We start from the raw sequence: 20191 nt of genomic DNA, 5'->3' as shown, positions 1-20191 counted from the left end.
ATGATGTAGGAATTATTGACCCATTGGCCTCAAATTATGTGGTCTTTGGACAAGAGAAATATTAAATATTAATGGGAATCTGCATATATTTATCATCGCTTTATTCCATGTAATTTCAGAGAACAGGTTTTCTTTTTAAAAAAAATTTTTTTTTATCTTCTTATTTATAAAACATATGCATGGGTAATTTTTTCAAACTTTTCTAAAATTCTTATAAGGGCCTTCATTTCTTTTTAATTGCTTTTTTGGTTAAATTTATTTACGTTGCAGGGGGGATAAATTAAGGTGTCCCACTGTTTTTCTTCCATTTTTTTTCTATAAATGATTTAACTTTTCCTTTAAGAATTTAGATGTGATGAAAAAATGTTTTGAAATATATCCCATACTAGTGATGACAGAACAATAGTTACACATGTCTGCTGGACTACAACATAGCATTTTCAATCTTTCTGTTATTATTTGCTTGCATTTTTGTTTTCCTTCTCAGATTTTTTTTTCTAGATCCTATTTTTCTTGTGTAGCAAGAAACTATATAAATATGTGTACATATATTGGATTTAATTTATATTTTAACATACTTAACATATGTATTGGACTAGCTGTCATCTAGGGGAGGGAATGGGGGAAAGGAGGGGAAAATTTAGAACAGAAGGTTTTGCAAGGGTCAGTGCTGAAAAATTATCCATGCATATATATTTTATAGCTTTTTATTTACAAGTTATATGCATGAATAATTTTACAGCATTGACAATTGCCAAATCTTTTGTTCCAATTTTTCCCCTCCTTCTCCCCACCCCCTCCCCCAGATGGCAGGTTGACCAATACATGTTAAATATGTTAAAGTATAAATTAAATACAATATAAGTATACACGACCAAACAGTTATTTTGCTGTACAAAAAGAATCAGACTTTGAAATAGTGTACTATTAGCCTGTGAAGGAAATCAAAAATGTAGGCAGACAAAAATATAAGGATTGTGAATTCTATGTAATGGTTCATAGTCATCTCCCAGAATTCTTTCACTGGGTATAGCTGGTTCAATTCATTACTGCTCTATTGGAACTGATTTGGTTCATCTCATTGCTGAAGATGGCCATGTCCATCAGAATTGATCATCATATAGTATTGTTGTTGAAGTATATAATGATCTCTTGGTCCTGCTCATTTCACTCAGCATTTTCATGTAAGTCTCTCCAGGCCTTTCTGATATAATCCTATTCATCATTTCTTACCAAATAATAATATTCCATAATATTTATATACCACAATTTATTCAATCATTCTCCAATTGATGGGCATCCAATCAGTTTCCAGTTTCTAGCCACTACAAAGAGACCTGTCACAAACATTTGTACACATACAAGTCCCTTTACCTTCTTTAAAATTTCTTTGGGATATAAGCCCAGTAGAAACATCCATGCATATGTTTTATAAATAAAAAGATATAACAATTTTAAAAATAAAAATAAAAAGTTAGTGATAAAAATAAAATAAAAATCTAATTATCAAAAGAACTATACAAGATACAGTAATAATGGATAGAGAAAATTATTAGGAACTTCTATATTCAATTATGTTAGCAAATTTGAGTGCTCAAAAGAACTGATTATTGGATATGAAATATGAATTATCCAAATTAACTACACAAGAAAAGCAGTTCTTGAATAATCCAATTTCAGAAAGAAAAATTGAGTAAATTTTGAGTAAGTGAATTACCAAGAGAAGAAAAAGTTCCTGTTCAGACAAGTATATAAGTATCATCAAATGTTTACAAAGGAAAAAAAAAAAACTCTTCCTACAGTCTCTCCACCAAATTATTCTTAGAGACAAATATGGTCCTAATATTCAAAGCAGGAAGGCGGAAAGCACACTAGACTAATCTCACTAATGAATACTGATACCAAAATTTTAAACAAAATCTTAGAAAAATAAAATCAATATCAATGTATACATTTATACCCAAAATGGAAAGGCCCATCGACACCAAAAGATAATTGCCATCATTAATCAATAAGCAACAAAATTAGCTTAATTATACTAACAATTGAAGAAAAAGCTATTGAAAAATACTGAATTAATTTATGATAAAAATTTCAAGAAACATATGTATTTGTTTATTTTTTTGTTTATCCATTATTGATGGAGGTGAATTCTGTAAAACACTGTGTCCCCTTTTGATCTGTAAAATTAATCCTCTGAAATTGTGACCCCTTTGGTCCCTGGTCTCCCAGACTCCAGAGAGTCTATGAGAGAGAGTATATTTTCCTGGCTGGGCTTTTCTAACACAAATCACATCTCCCATTGATCTTTTGGGGATGCAGACCCTTTTCAGGAAATTCCAAATTCTTCCAAGTCTTCAAAGTGATTTTCATTCATTTTGCAGATCTGGGCCTGATATTGTAAAGTATCTAGGCCTGGGGTCATTGGCTTTCTTTTCAATTTGAAACCTGAGCATCAGACTTCTATAAAAGATAATTCTAAACTCCATATCCTTGCAGAATATAGGAAGTAGGAATTATGCTTCTGTCAAGATGCCCCTAAGGCTGATGTCCAAAGCATCCAGCCCCTAATGTGTTCTTCCCAGGAAGTATATACACACTTGGCTGAGCTACAAGGATAGATCCAGACAGGGGTGGAGTGTGTATCAATTCACTATCGGAATGTGTATCAATTCGGTTCTGACAGGGTGAGGGGAAGCACCGGACATTCTGATAAATTGGGATGAGAAGAGGCACCCAACATTCTGATGATGTCTGAGACAGAAGGTCTTTTTCCTTATCTGGATTATCATGATTAGGAGGGAGGGGTGATGTTGTAGGACTGAGCAGAACAATTAGGAACTGAGGCAGAACAATTCAGGGAAACCAAAACAGGACAATTTAGGAAAATTGAGTCAGGACAATTAGGGAAACTGAGTCAGGACAAGACAAGGGAACTGTGGCACAACATTCCACACTCTCTTCTGAATATTCAAATCATTGAATCACTTTCCTCTTGATCTCTGGAAGGTCTAGTACCATAATTTTGATCACCCTATGTGAAGAAAATGAACCACTCCCCCCCCCCCCCAAAAAAAAAAAAAAAAAAACCTAGAAAAAGTCTCTCCCTAATAACTTTAGAGTTAATCAGCAATACAAAGGTTCCCTGCTACAAGCATGTTAGGTCCTCTGCAATTCCAGAGCATCTCAGCCAGAGAATCCAGTTTGAGATGGACACTTCACTGTTAATTAGGTAGTCTGCAGTCATTTGTACACTTAACTCAGTCTCTGTTTATATAGAGAGTAGCAGGACTCAAGACAGTCCTGCTGCCCATCCTGAGAGGGGCACCCCAAGTTTGTCAGAAATTCCAATGGGGGAAAAAGTGGGCCCTGGAGTAGCTCCACCTGTCCCCTCTCAGAAGAACAGGAGCTGCTACTAGGATACAGAAAGGATCCAGATTTCTGGGCAGAGTTATCAGAATATGCACAGTTCAAGGCAAGCAAACCCCAAACTTTTAGAAGTCTGATATCAATCTGGAAGGTCCTTTGAGAATGCTGAAATACTAATTAAGGAACTGGCATTCCAGGAGTGGAGAAATAGATCAGAGAGACTGCCAGTCCCAAGGAGGTGCCTGATTTCTGGTTGTTTCTAAAAAAGAATCCCCACAACTGAGTCTGCCAGGGCAATTCCAACAGAATAAGGGGTTTCAAAGTTAAAGCATAACCAGCAAATCATAGTCCAATAAATTTTAAGCAAAGAGTAAAAAATGAGAAAAAAGTGAAAAACTGCTTAAAGGACTTCCAATTCAATCTGAATTAATGAGATAGGGAATGGGGCAGAAGTACCTAAGGCAAAGTGAATAGGAACTAGGGGTTCCCATTCTTTCAGGTATTTTGAGAAAAATCCACCAGTTTCCCCAATTTCCTATCTCTTCCTCCCTTTTTTTCTCATGGAAAGGAATTATCAAATAACCATCCTACATATAAATCCCAAGAGTGAATCAAAATTCTTATACATAACAGACTAGCACAGTAGGGTTTCCTAAAAATCCTAAAACATAACAGCAATAGTTACACAATTTTAATAATTTCCATCCCAAATCTTAAACACACAGTAATAAATGACCCAGCCAAAATTGGGCAGTCATTCATTAACCATTCTCAAATTCCCCCATATCAGTCCAAAGTACGCTAAGAGTAGGGGTGATGTTCTATCATTCAAAAACTGCTTCATATTTAGGACAGGTGGAGACTCTCAGTTCAGGGAGGGAGATGAGTGTGGTGTGGCATGCTGACAATCAAAGCTGATATAGGTCCCAAAAGCAAGCCAATATAACTGCAATTTGGCCAAAATCTAGAACAAAAAAAAACAAATCTTACAAATACAGGTTAGAATAGTCTAGAAAGACTGGTTCACAAGGACTGCTACAAGATATGGGGAGGCCAAAATAGATTGGCCAGCAGTTTCTTGTGTGAAGAGACATGATTGTCTCACAAGATAGGCAAAAAGCTGTCAGCTATAGTCCCAATTTAAAAAAAAAAGGAAGTTAGATTTCAAGATCACTGTTGTTGAATATGATAGATATCATAGATATCATAGATACAATATCCAGTAATAAATAGATGACCAGGCTAAATACTTATTTGTCCAAGTATTTAGGATATAATGATTACATATAACCAGATTGGAAACAGCAAGGTATGACAATTGACTTGCATTAACAGTTTCTATTGACCATTGCTCTGATTATAGAAATTAGTCATAGGAGGAAAAAATGCAGAGACATAACTATGACATAAGATTAGCAGTTAAAACTCAACCTTCAGCACATCAGAGGGTGGAGCTTTAAAACTCCCAAATAGCATTAACTATAAGCCAAAAAAATTTTACCTCCAATAACAAATCCCTTTAACCAAAATTTCAGATAAATCCCAACCAATTATTTACCATGACCTTATATTGATAATAGTAGGAAATTTGTCCCAGTAAGTTCACATTTTTCATACCCAAATAGATATAAGTTGAACATTATATAAATCGTTTTGCTTTAGAAGTCCCCAATACATAGAAAAAATTCCAAATTGCATATCGTCCATAATAGAAACATTTTCAAAAGGACAAAGAAAAATAAACTGTTATTCTCAGAGGCTGTTTAGATAACCTCAGGATGACCCAATACAATCAATTAAAACTTATATAGACTATCCTAATACCACATAAGAGAATCCGATTCTTAAAAATATCAATTAAACTTTTAGAAATAATCCTACCAAATTATAGATTACATTTATGATCATATTCCTTAACCAAAGAAACCATTATGTATCAAAAGAAACAAATATTCAGTCAATTAACTTAAAAGTGAGCCTATCTCTTAAAATCACTTGCTAGAGCAAAACCTCTGCAGAAAGTGGCTGAAACACACTTAATGGAGGGAGGGAGGGGAAAGATTCCACATGGCCGTCCTTCTATATCAGGCTTAATTGGGGGAAGGGAATTTCACAAGGCTTTCTTTCTGCCCTTCCCCTACTCCATAACTCCAAAGTTAGTTTCTCCTAACTCCTAATATCATGCTTCCCAACCCTCTACTCCACTTCCTCTTTCCCTCTTGCTACATACTTTAACATAGACACTCTAACTAGATGTTCCATTGCTAAAGTAGCAGAGAGCAGTGCAGGGGTGGGGAGGAGGTTGAGTTTAATCTTTGAAGACAAAATATCCCATTTCTTCCTACCCCACCTAACCTCTTTTCCACATGCAAATTTTCCTTCTTGTCTCTCCTAAATTGTCTTCATTCTCTTTTCCTTCAAAACTTAAGATTCACAATACAGTGAATTGCTAAATGATTCCATAAAACCCATATGTCCAGCAGAGCTGGATTTAAAGCATAACTTATAATGTTGAAAAATTGCCCAATATATTTCAGAAGGTAACATACTCTGAACCAAACTAAATACAAGTGTTGTTTTTTTTTTTTTTTTTCCTGCCTGAGTGTTCTTCTGACAGCAATTAGCCTCTTATCTCTAGATTTTATTCCTAGCTCAGGTTAAGCTTGAATTTTATTGCTTTTTTCCCCCCCACTCTAACTAGCAGGCTGTTTTTTGAGGGAAAAAACTTTTCTGCTATTCTTAAAATAGCCAAGTTTTTTTCCTTTTTCTCTTTAGTAATAAAGATTTCAGTATTCAAACAAATTCCAAGATCTTATACTCAAAATAAACAAATCTAGCATGCAAAGGCAATAGCAAAATTATTTCCCACTATTTCAGAATCATCCTAAAATTCTTAATCAAATGTTTTTTTTCTTACCTGAGTTTCAATCAGATAAGGTTTTATTGCCCTTTATTCTAGCAGGCTTTGAAAACTTGCTCCAAGGAAAAACTGTCTGCCAGTTTTAAAATAGCCAAGCTTTTTTGTTCCTTTACTTACAAATTAGTACAACAGGTTAAAAAGTTTAAAATCATAAGCAAATGTTTTACTAAGCACAGTTGCAACATTGAAATAACCAATTCTTTTTTTTTTTTAATTTTAATAGCTTTTTATTTACAAGTTATATGCATGGGTAATTTTACAGCATTGACAATTGCCAAACCTTTTGTTCCAATTTTTCCCCTCATTCCTCCCACCCCCTCTCCTAGGTGGCAGGATGACCAGTAGATGTTAAATATATTAAAGTAGAAATTAAATACAAAATAAGTATACATGACCAAACCGTTATTTTGCTGTATAAAAAGAATTGGACTCTGAAATACTGTACAATTAGCCTGTGTAGGAAATCCAAAATGCAGGCAGGCAAAAATATAGGGATTGGGAATTCAATGTAATGGTTCTTAGTCATCGCCAAGAGTTCTTTTGCTGGATGTAGCTAGTTCAGTTCATTACTGCTCCATTGGAACTGATTTGGTTCATCTCATTGCTGAAGATGGCTAGGTCCATCAGAATGGATCATCATATAGTATTGTTGTTGAAGTATATAATGATCTCCTGGCCCTGCTTGTTTCACTCAGCATCAGTTCGTGTAAGTGTCTCTAGGCCTTTCTGAAATCATCCTGTTGGATGAAATAACCAATTCTTATTCATTGTTCTTAAACCTTTAGCAGAACTCTTTAACCAATAAAACAGACAGATAAGTCACACAGACCACTGAACATGAATCACACAGACATAGACTGCACAATTACAACATTAAACAAAACATTTAACACATATAATTGGATAGTGCCCCAAAAGATGCTCAGAATCAGATCAGACCAGATGTGTCTTAATAGACACCCAAAACAGAGGGTATCATCCAGCGTTCTGGAATGATACCATTCTCAGAATTTAATGCTTGGCATTTTATTATTCTGAGAATCCAGATGCTGGCATAGAAAGACAGAACAAGTAAACAGATCAGATTATGTCCTATGACATCCAGACTTACTCTCTTGTGGCCGAAATGGAGGTGTCCACTATCAGGCATGATTGTGGCTGAAAACTGCTCTCTTCCCTGGAGACTCTAGATAAATCCAGAGGGCCAGCCTCTCTAGGCCAAGAACCCAGATCCTCAACTGCTCCAGGCCCAAGGCAGAGACCCAAAGGTCTCTAATCTCTAGTCCTGCTCTCATTTTCTAATATCTCAGTGGGAAGCTTCCAAAATGTAAAGCTGATGAAACTGAGGCAAGATAGAAATTAGAGAGTTTTTAATATTTTATTTGAAAGGGAGAGATTGGGCTGATGTCCCCAGGGGTGATGGCCAAAGGATCCAGCCCCTAATGTATGCTTCCCAGAAAGTATATATACACACATGGCTCAGCTACAAAGGTAAACCAAGCTAGGGGCAGAGACAGAGCACTGAGAGTGGAAATGAACTATCAACCTGGTTCTGACAGGGTGGGGGGAGGCACCGGACATTCTGATAAGTTGGGATAGAGAGAGGCACCCAATATTCTGATGATGTCTAAGATAGAAGGTTTTCTCTTTATCTGGATCATCATGATTAAGATGGGAAGGTGGTGTTGCAGGATTGAGCAAAATAATTCAGGGAAACTGAGGTAGGACAATTTAGGGAAACTGAGTCAGCACAATAAAAGGGAACTGTGGCACAACAACATTATGGATTTATATAAATATAACATTTTATAAAAATAAAGGAAGATAGAAACTGGGAGATCCATTGTTAGACCACATAAACATGGTTAAAATAATTATTTGTGTTAACCTATGGGAAATTTTTTTAAAATTTATTTTATAATAACTTTTTATTGACAGAACCCATGCCAGGGTAATTTTTTTACAACATTATCCCTTGCACTAACTTCTGTTCTGATTTTTCCCCTCCTCCACCCCCTCCCCTAGATGGCAAGCAGTCCTATATATGTTAAATATGTTGCAGTATATCCTAGATACAATATATGTATGCACAACCGAACAGTTCTCTTGTGGCACAGGGAGAATTGGATTCAGAAGGTAAAAAATAACCTGGGAAGAAAAATAAAAATGGAAATAGTTTACATTCATTTCCCAGTATTCTTTCTTTGGATGTAGCTGCTTCTATCCATCATTGAGCAATTGAAACTGAGTTAGAGCTCTTTGTCAAAGAAATTTACTTCCATCAGAACACATCTTCATACAGTATCATTGTTGAAGTATATAACAATCTCCTGGTTCTGCTCATTTCACTTAGCATCAGTTCATGTAAGTCTCTCCAAGCCTCTCTGTATTCATCCTGCTGGTCATTTCTTACAGAACAATAATATTCCATAACATTCATATACCACAATTTGCCCAACCATTCACCAATTGATGGGCATCCATTCAATTTCCAGTTTCTAGCCACTACAAACAGGGCTGCCACAAACATTTTGGCACATACAAGTCCCTTTGAAATGGAAGGGAATTTAAAGGCAATCTCTTCCAACCTCTTCATTTTAAAGAAATTTGTGGCCTAGGAAGGTAAAATAAACTTTATCAAGGTCACATAGTAATAGAGGGAGGATTTGAACATAAATCTTTTAATCAATGGCAATTCTGAAGGTATTGACCATTTTGGTATTTTTTTTTAAATTATTCATCTGGAAATATTGCACATATTATTCTAGTAGAACACGTTTTTTGAAAGCAATGCTATTGACTTTTGAATTTAAAGAATCTTTTATCTAGCCTAGTATATTAAACCTAATAGACATCTAGTAGACAAGATTCATCTGGAGGAACAAAAGGTCTAGAAATCTCAAAGAAAATAAATATAATATCAAACTGCGCATACCCTTTGATCCAGCAGTGTTACTACTGGGCCTCTATCTGAAAGAGATCTTAAAGAAAGGAAAGGGAACTGTATGTGCAAGAATGTTTGTGGCAGCCCTTTTTGTAGTGGCCAGAAACTGGAAGCTGAGTGGATGCCCCTCAATTGGAGAATGGCTGAATAAATTGTGGTATATGAATATTATGGAATATTATTGTTCTGTAAAAAATGGTCAGCAGGATGATTTCAGAAATGCCTGCAGAGACTTACATGTATTTTTGTCAGCTAGCACCCAACAATTCTCAAAGTAAATAATTCTTGGTTCTCTAAAGGTAATAGCTTTATCTAATTGATGTTCTACTAGAGGATCTTAAAATATATTACTTAAATTCTTATCATAAATGAAACTAAAGACAGAAGAACTTTAAGCTAAATTATGTATGTATGTATGTACAAATGTATCTATCCCAATTCCTTATTGGAGAAGCAAAAAATGAATTCACAATTCCTATCAAATTACTAAGAAAGGATCTCAGCAGTCATTTGCTAAAAGTCTGTTCTTTTAGAGTTGAGGAAAATGAGGTTAGTCAGATGAGTTGCCAAAATTGAAACAAGTAGTCAATGATAGAAGTTGGATTTGAATCTTGATCCTCTGACTTCTTCTCCAGCAAGTTTTTCACTATACCATGCTCTCTGTCTATAAGGGAGTTGCTTTTATGATGCATTTATAGGTATCAGGAAACATATGTCATCGTTTATTGTAAGTGCTCACTATGAACATTGGTTAAAAAAAAAATCTGAAGATAACTTTAGCTTACACATCAATCTCTGTTGCAGAAGATAGGCACATTAATCCTGTAAAAAACTGGAAAAGATATCCAAGGAAAATTGATTTATATTATAATGATTGGTGATAAGAAGGCAAAAATGGGCAGAGAGAAGACAATGAACAATAAGTTGGAAAATATGGTTCAGAAATAAAAAAACAAAAAAAGCGTAATGCCTATATTCATAAATACTTTCACCAGCCCTTAACTAACCATGGGAAAGAATTCAGTTTAAGTATGCTAATAGTATAAATCATTTAAATGAAGAGTTGAACAACATACAGAGCTGATCTACCAGTGTCTGTACCTTAGACATACTGTAATTGGATAAATGTAGGAGGATTGAATGAGTTGGAGAATGGATTGGATTATGTAATAAAATGTTTTGATGATTTTAACGATGGCAGTCAGTTTTTGATTAAGCATAGTATATATAAGCATGAAGATTCTGCATCACTGCAATTATGAAAGTAAGAGTTGGGATTTTGCTAGTTATTTGTCAGAAATAAACATCTTTCGATTAGAGTTCCCAATTTCTTTTCTTGTGAATGACAGGGTTTCTTTCAGTTCTTTTTCAAGCAAGAGGGAAGGAAAAAGATTGGATCTATTGTTTGTGGCCATTTCCATAACTGAGTTCCTGGTAGTAAGAAAAAAGAGAAGAATATTTGGGTCTGGTCTAAGTCTTTGAGATAAGAATAACCAACCACTCACAATTCAGAAAGTCACTTGGTGATAGTGATAGCTTACCTGAATCTTATGATAAAGAAAAATTATAAACAAGAATAATATGGAAATATGTTTTGCATGACTGCAAATATATAAACAACATCAAATTGTTTGCCTTTTTAATGAGGAAAGAATAGAATTTGGAATTCAAAACTAAAAAAAATAAAAATTTAAAATTGTTTTTATATGTAATTAGAAAAAGAAAAATATTTTTTAAAGATATGTTAAAATATCAATTAGAAAAATCAAAGCTCCTCTCATTACCCTCATAACCAACTATTTAATGCAGCCTCAAAAATAACTCTTCATTGCTTAAATTCATGAAGATAAGAAGCACTACAACTTACCAGCCGATCCGGAAGCTCGCCAGGAAAGGTTTGTCCTGAGGGGCCAGGAACAGACTAGCACAGGCAGTGAGAGGCTAGTGTCCTGAGCAGACCAGGGGCAGGGGTGATCTCTATGGCTAGAGAAGTTATAGAGACGACTCTGCTATAGGCTAACTGCTCTGCCTTGATTACAAAGCAGTAAACTGGCAGAGAAATTAAAGCCTAAAACAGAGGGTCCTCTAAAAAACGCCAAAACCTAACGAGATCTGGCTCTAACCCCTCAAACCCGGAAGTGACTCAAGCAGACTTTACCGCAACCCTGTGGCCACATCCAGCTGTTCAGGGCTTTTGTGGGGGCAGTTACTAATCTGCACGACAGTGGGGCACAGCTTGGGCAGCCTCTGATCTGCAGAGTAGGGGGCTCGGCCTGGGCAGCCTCTAATCGGCAGTGTGGGGGGTTCGGCCTGGGGCAATAGAACCTCCCCAGCTGACTGCGCTTCCCGGGCAGACACTTCCGGTCCCTGCAAATCCATTCACTGCTCAGCTGCTAATACCCATAGCCCCAGGGCAGGGTTGGGCTTGGGGCAGTGAAACTCTCACTGCTAAGTGTCTAGCCCCAGGGCAGTCGTTATCTCACACAGCTGAGGTTCTTTGAAAGGCACTTTCCCAGCCGGGCCCTGCAGGCCTGAGTTACTTTCGGGTGGGGAACGCTTTCCCAGAGCACTCCAGTACCTCGCTGCTTTTTGTAGCTGGCTGGCTGGACAGCTACCCCGTCCATATACCTTTCACTGCTCTGCAGAGGAAGCTAGTAACCTCCTGACTCTGAAGGCAGACCTTACAGGCTTTAACAAAATGAGTAAAAAAATCAAAAGAACGATTGATAGTTTCTACACAGAAAGAGAACAGCTTTTCAACCCTGAAGAGACTAATAGCAGACAGTCTCCAGACGATTGTTGGTCTCCAATACAAAAGGCTCTCCTAGAAGAGACTATTAAAAACCTTAAAAGAGAGCTAGAAGAAAAACGGGGAAAGGAAAGAGAAGCTATGCAAGAGAGTACAAAAAAGGCACATAACTCACTAAAAGAAAAATTTGATAAAGTGGAAAAAGAAAACAACTTCCTGAAATGTGAATTGGAAAAGGTAAAAAAAAAAAAAAAAACAGAGTTTGCGAATTGGAAAAAGAAAATGACTCACTAAGGAAAAAAAAAAAAATTAGTGAAATGGAAAAAAATTCCATAGAGCAAAACAACTCAATTGGACATATACAAAAAGAAGTAAAAAAAAAAGCTAACGAAGAAAATAACTCACTAAAAATTAGAACTGAACAAATAGAAATGACTGATTCATTGAGACATAAGAATCAGTCAAGCAAAACCAAAAAAATGAAAGATTGGAAAAAAATGTCAAATATTTACTGGGAAAAACAACAGACCTGGAAAATAGATCTAGGAGAGATAACCTGAGGAGCATCGGACTACCAGAAAATTATGATGAAAAAAAGAGCCTAGATATTATTTTACAGGAAATCATCAAAGAGAACTGCCCAGAAGTAATAGAACCGGAAGGGAAAATAGGCATTGAAAGAATTTATCGAACACCTTCTGAAAAAGACCCTAAAATAAAGACTCCGAGGAATATTGTAGCCAAACTTCAGAATTTCCAGACTAAAGAAAAAATTTTACAAGCAGCCAGGAAAAAACAGTTCAAATACCGAGATGCACCAATAAGGGTCACACAAGATCTGGCTGCCTCAACATTAAAGGATCGAAGGGCCTGGAATCAGATGTTCCGAAAGGCAAAAGAACTTGGAATGCAGCCAAGAATAAACTATCCAGCTAAGCTGAGTATTTTTTTCCACGGAAGAAGATGGACATTTAATGAAATAGAGGAATTCCATCTGTTTCTAAGGAAAAAACCAGACTTAAACAAAAAATTTGATCTTCAACAACAGGAATCAAGAGAAGTAGAAAAAGGTAAAAGGAACTCTTGAGAACTGTATTTCTGTTGTGAATATACATAAAAACCATATGTATAATTTCATTTTACCGATATAACATAAAAAAGGGAAGTAGAAATGGAAAGGGGATAGCGTCAGAAAAAGGGAAGAAGGGAGATAAAAAGAGGGAAACTACATGCAACAATGAGGCAAAGGAAACCTATCATATATGAGGGAACTTAGAGAGGGGGAGGAACATTGTGTGAATCCTACTCTCATCAGAGTTGGCTCAAAGAGCAAACAATTGACATATTTGTTTTACACAGATTCTTCTCTCACTTCATTAAAAAGTGGAAGAGGAAAAAGGAGAAGGAAAAAGAGTAATAAGGGAAGGGTACAAGAAAGGGGAAGGGATTCAAAGGGAGGAGGGAGGGATACTAAAGAGGGAGAGCTGCGCGACATTAGTGGGACCAATAGGGAAGAAGGGAAGGAGGGCAAGAAAAAGAAAAGTATAATCTGGGAATATTAGGATGGCAGAAAATGGAGAATTGGTTATTTTAACCGCAAATATGAATGGGATGAATTCTCCCATAAAGAGGAGGCAGTTGGCAGACGGGATCAAAAGTCAGAACCCTACAATCTGTTGTTTACAAGAAACACATTTAAAACAGGGAGATACATACAGAGTAAAGGTAAAAGGCTGGAGCAGAATCTATTATGCTTCAGGTGAAGTCAGAAAAGCAGGGGTAGCCATCCTTATCTCAGATCAAGCAAAAGCAAAGATTGATCTAATTAAAAGAAATAAGTAAGGAAACTATATCTTGCTAAAGGGTACTATAGACAATGAAGCAATATCAGTATTAAACATATATGCACCAAGTGGTATAGCATCTAACTTCCTAAAGGAGAAGTTAAAAGAGTTGCGAGAAGAAATAGACAGCAAAACTATAATAGTGGGAGATCTCAATCTTGCACTTTCAGATTTAGATAAATCAAATCACAAAACAAATAAGAAAGAAATTAAAGAGGTAAATAGAATATTAGAAAAATTAGGTATGATAGATCTCTGGAGAAAACTGAATGATGACAGAAAGGAGTATACTTTCTTCTCAGCAGTTCATGGAACCTACACAAAAATTGACCATATATTAGGACATAAAGACCTCAAAATTAAATGCAGGAAGGCAGAAATAGTAAATGCTTTCTTTTCAGACCACAATGCAATAAAAACTACATTCAATAAAAAGTTAGGTGTAAATAGACCAAAAAGTAATTGGCAACTAAATAATCTCATCTTAAAGAATGATTGGGTGAAACAGCAAATTATAGACACAATTAATAATTTCACTCAAGATAATGACAACAATGAGACATCATATCAAAATTTATGGGATGCAGCCAAAGCGGTAATAAGGGGAAAGTTTATATCCTTAGAGGCTTACTTGAATAAAATAGAAAAAGAGAAGATCAATGAATTGGGCCTGGAACTTAAAAAGTTAGAAAAAGACCAAATTAACTCCCCCCCCCCCCAATCAATTACTAAACTTAAAATTCTAAAATTTAAAGGAGAAATTAATAATATAGAAAGTAAAAAAAAACTATTGAACTAATAAATAAAACTAAGAGTTGGTTTTATGAAAAAACCAATAAAATTGATAAACCTTTGGTAAATCTGATTAGAAAAAGGAGAGAGGGAAATCAAATTGGCAGTCTTAAAAATGAAAAAGGAGAACTTACCACTGATGAAGAGGAAATTAAAGAAATAATAAGGGGTTACTTTGCCCAACTTTATGCCAATAAATTTGATAACCTAAGCGAAATGGATGACTACCTGCAAAAATATAGGCTTCCCAGATTATCAGAGGAGGAAGTAAATTGCTTAAATAGTCCCATTTCAGAAAAAGAAATAGAACAAGCTATTAATCCACTCCCTAAAAAAAAATCCCTGGGACCAGATGGATTTACATGTGAATTCTACCAAACATCCAAAGAACAATTAGTCCCAATACTTTATAAACTATTTGAAAAAATAGGGAATGAAGGAATCCTACCAAACTCCTTTTATGACACAGACATGGTACTGATACCTAAACCAAGTAGGTTGAAAACAGAGAAAGAAAATTATAGACCAATCTCCCTAATGAATCTTGATGCTAAAATATTAAATAAGATATTAGCAAAAAGACTACAGAAAATCATCCCCAGGATAATACATCATGATCAAGTAGGATTTATACCAGGAATGCAGGGCTGGTTTAATATTAGGAAAACTATCAATATAATTGGCCATATTAATAATCAAATTAACAAAAACCATATGATCATCTCAATAGATGCAGAAAAAGCATTTGATAAAATCCAACATCCATTCCTATTAAAAACTCTTGAGAGTATAGGAATAAATGGACTTTTCCTTAAAATAATCAGTAAGCATCTATTTAAAACCAGCAGTAAGCATTATATGTAACGGGGACAAACTGCAACCATTCCCAGTAAGATCAGGAGTGAAACAAGGTTGCCCACTATCACCGTTACTATTTAATATTGTATTAGCAATCCTAGCTTTGGCAATAAGAGTTGAGAAAGAGATTAAAGGAATAAGAATAGGCAATGAGGAAACCAAATTATCACTCTTTGCTGATGATATGATGGTATACTTAGAGAACCCCAGAGATTCTACCAAAAAGTTATTAGAAACAATCTACACCTTCAGCAAAGTTGCAGGATATAAAATAAACCCACATAAGTCATCAGCATTCTTATATATCACTAACAAAACCCAACAGTTAGAGTTACAAAAAGAAATTCCATTTAAGTAACTACTGATTGTATAAAATATTTAGGAATCTATCTGCCAAGGGAAAATCAGAAACTTTATGAGCAAAACTACAAAACACTTTCCACACAAATTAAGTCTGATCTAACCAACTGGAAAAATATTAAATGCTCTTGGATTGGGTGAGCAAATATACTAAAGATGACAATACTACCTAAACTAATCTATTTATTTAGCGCTATACCAATCAGACTCCCAAAAAACTACTTTGATGACCTAGAAAAAATAACAACAAAGTTCATATGGAAAAACAAAAGGTCAAGAATTTCAAGGGAATTAATGGAAAAAAAAATCAAATGAAGGTGGCCTAGCTGTACCAGATCTAAAATTATATTATAAAGCAGCAGTTACTAAAACCATCTGGTATTGGCTAAGAAATAGACTAGTTGATCAATGGAATAGGTTAGGTTCAAAGGACAAAACAGCCAATAACTTTAATAATATAGTGTTTGACAAACCCAAAGATACCAGTTTCTGGGATAAGAATGCATTATTTGACAAAAATTGCTGGGAAAATTGGAAATCAGTATGGCAGAAACTAGGCATTGACCCACACTTAACACCGTACACCAAGATAAGGTCAAAATGGGTTCATGACCTAGGCATAAAGAATGAGATGATAAATAAATTGGAAGAGCATAGGATAGTTTACCTCTCAGACCTGTGGAAGAGGGAGGAATTTATGACCAAAGAAGAACTAGAGATCACTATTGACCACAACATAGAAAACTTTGATTATATCAAATTGAAAAGTTTTTGTACAAATAAAACAAATGCAAACAAGATTAGAAGGGAAACAATAAACTGGGAAAACATTTTTACAATCAAAGGTTCTGATAAAGGCCTCATTTCCAAAATATATAGAGAATTGACTCTAATCTATAAGAAATCAAACCATTCTCCAATTGATAAATGGTCAAAGGATATGAAAAGACAATTCTCAGATGAAGAAATTGAAACTATTTATAGCCATATGAAAATATGCTCCAAATCATTATTAATCAGAGAAATGCAAATTAAGACAACTCTGAGATACCACTACACACCTGTCAGATTGGCTAGAATGACAGGGAAAGATAATGGGGAATGTTGGAGGGGATGTGGGAAAACAGGGACACTGATACATTGTTGGTGGAATTGTGAACACATCCAGCCATTCTGGAGAGCAATTTGGAACTATGCTCAAAAAGTTATCAAACTGTGCATACCCTTTGTTCCAGCAGTGTTTCTACTGGGCTTATACCCCAAAGAGAAACTAAAGAAAGGAAAGGGACCTGTATGTGCAAAAATGTTTGTGGCAACCCTATTTGTAGTGGCTAGAAACTGGAAAATGAAAGGATGTCCATCAATTGGAGAATGGTTGAGTAAATTGTGGTATATGAATGTTATGGAATATTATTGTTCTGTATGGAATGACCAGCAGGATGAATACAGAGAGGACTGGTGAGACTTACATGAACTGATGCTGAGTGAAATGAGCAGAACCAGGAGATCATTATATACCTCAACAATGATACTGTTTGAGGATGTATTCTGATGGAAGTGGATCTCTTCGATAAAGAGAGCCTTAATTGATCAAAGATGGACAGAAGCAGCTACACCCAGAGAAAGAATACTGGAAATGAATATAAACTGCTTGCATTTTTGTTTTTCTTCCCGGGTTATTTATACCTTCTGAATTCAATTCTCCCTGTGCAACAAGAAAACTGTTTGGCTCTGCACACATATATTGTATCTAGGATATACTGCAACCCATCCAACATGTAAAGGACTGCTTGCCATCTGGGGGAAGGGGTGGAGGAAGGGAGGGGAAAAATCGGAACAGAAGTGAATGCAAGGGATAATGCTGTAAAAAATTACCCTGGCATGAGTTCTATCAATAAAAAGTTATTTAAAAAAAAAAAAACAAATAAAAAAAAGAAAAAATAAGAAAAATCAAATAATGGAAGGGGAAAAGAGATATAATCACAGAGGAAGAAGCAAAAGAGATAAATAGTAATACCTTATAAAACCAGAGGAGGTAAAAGTTCATAATTCATGCTAATCTAGCTCAGAGTCAGGGAGTTGGGGTAAATGCATTATAATATTTAATACAAATTTCTAGATGGTCTAATATTTTGGATTATTCATGCCTCTGCTTCCTTTGGTTAGCCTGAATAATTAGGGTCAACTGTATTGATAATTGATTTCTTCTCAGAGAATTAGATTCTATTGAAGGAGAATTTCACTTATCCTTTAATAGTTTCTGATATAGTTGATTACTTTGTACAAATAGGTTTTCCCTTTTGGCTTCTTGCTTTTGATTGACTGCAGAAGTAGCTTTTGCACTGTGTTTTCCACTCCATGGTCAATTATTTTGTTTAGAATTGTAATTATGAGACTAGAGGTAAACTCTTCTTATAGGTCAGTTAGCAATAGGATTTAGAGTAAAATGTACTCTATTAGGAATTTAAAAATTTAGATTGGAATTATAGCCACATGTGGACAAGTCACATAACTTATGTAAGTCTCAATTTGGATACCTAAAAATTCTGTATAAGGTTTATGTGAGGAAAATATCTTATAAAGTATATGTCAAAGTATAAACCATTATACATTTTATTACATGGTCACAGGTTACTCCAAACCACTTAACAAACTAGTTGGCAAACTCATCAACAATGAGGTGTAAGAGAATATTGTTGACATGCTACAAATCCATTCATTCTAACTATGTGAAGACAAGCCAAAGTTCAGACCACATGGAGGCTGCTTCAGTAATAGATGCAAAGAAATTTTATATGCAAATAGCACCAAAATAATTTGGCTTTTTGTGTATGTAACATGAAATCAAGGATGATAGAAACAGTCTATGATACCTCTGAAGAATATTTTATCCTAGTAGATTTCTCTGACTGACCAGTGCTTGAGATAATTCTCTTTTTTGTCAATCTAATTTTTTATTTTTTTCTTGCAATCACAGGAAACTCAATCATCATCCTACTCTCCCTCCTAAACACCTGACTTCACACTCCCATGTGCCTTTTCCTTAGTAATTTGTCTCTTTTGGATCTTTGCTACACAAACAGCAGTATTCTCCAGATGTTAGTAAATCTTTAGGGATCCCAGAAAAACCATCACATACATAGACTGTGTGGTTCAACTTTTTACCTTTCTCTCAGTGAGAGGTATTGAATGCATTCTCCTTGCTGTCATGGCCTATGACAGTTTTGTAGCAGTTTGCAAACCCCTCCACTATATGGTCATCATGCACCCCCAGCTGTGTTTACAGCTGGCTACCTTTGCTTGGCTTAGTAGGACTGCCAATTCAATTCTGATGTCTCCACTCAATTTGTCACTTGAGCAGTGTGGTCAACATCATATCAATCACTTTGTATGTGAGATGCCAGCTTTGATCCTAATTTCCTGTGCCAACACTAGTTGAGTAGAAGGCCTGGCCTTCTCTATTGTTTTGGTGCCCCTCACCATGATCCTGGTCTCCTACATTGCTACTGCACTACATTGCTACATTGCTACGTGCATAATATCAAGTCAGCATCTGGGAGAAAGAAAGCATTCAATACGTGTTCCTTACACATGATTGTTATCTACATGTACATGCAGCCAGGCAATGTGGCCAACCAGGACCAAGGCAAATTCTTTACACTTTTCTATTGTCTGGTGACCCCTACCTTAAACCCTTTCATATATACTCTGAGAAACAAAGAAATTAAAGGAGCAATGAGAAAAGTCCTGGGGAATGGCCCAAGTCTACACTGACCCTATGGATGAAGTAAGGGGTGTGGCAGGAAATCACTAGGCCTTTAGGTATCTGATTTTAAGAATAAAAGATGTTTCATCTGGTATTAGGGCACTAAAGTGCTGTTCATTCATAAACTCAAATTGTTCATTATACATTTATGTAACTGCTTAACAATTGTTGCTATTTGTCATTTAGAACAGTGGCTATTATGATTCTTACAAGGTACTAAGAGAGTGGAATTGATAGAGACAATAATTATCTACTTAGCATGGAACTTAACAGTTCTCTAGTGCACTTAAGAACTTAGTACTTATTAGAGTTCACACCTCTCCACTTTTAAGAGTCACACCTTTAAGAGAGCATATAGACTTCCAGGTGCAGAACCAAGATGGCAGAGAAGGCACACAGGACTTTCTAAGCTCCTTTCATTCCCCTCATAATCAACTATTTAATCCAGCTTCAAAAATAACTCTTCACTGCTTAAAGTCATGAAGATTAGAAGCACTACAAGTTACCAGCCAAAGTCAATCTGGAAGATCGTGAGGAAAGGTTTGTCCTGAGGCGCCAGGAACAGACTAGCACAGGCAGCGAGAGACTA

At 35.6% G+C, this 20191-nt stretch overlaps 1 pseudogene; it reads left to right on the top strand.

Annotated features, from left to right (window-relative positions):
* The window catches only part of LOC127561412 (putative olfactory receptor 2W6), a 33936-nt pseudogene extending 14326 nt beyond the window's left edge, over positions 1–19610 (top strand).
* Positions 19611–20191: the final 581 nt, after the last annotated feature.

This window comes from Antechinus flavipes, chromosome 4, assembly GCF_016432865.1.
Source record: "Antechinus flavipes isolate AdamAnt ecotype Samford, QLD, Australia chromosome 4, AdamAnt_v2, whole genome shotgun sequence".
Lineage (NCBI taxonomy): Eukaryota > Metazoa > Chordata > Mammalia > Dasyuromorphia > Dasyuridae > Antechinus > Antechinus flavipes.
This window is presented reverse-complemented; position numbering and strand designations above follow the sequence as displayed.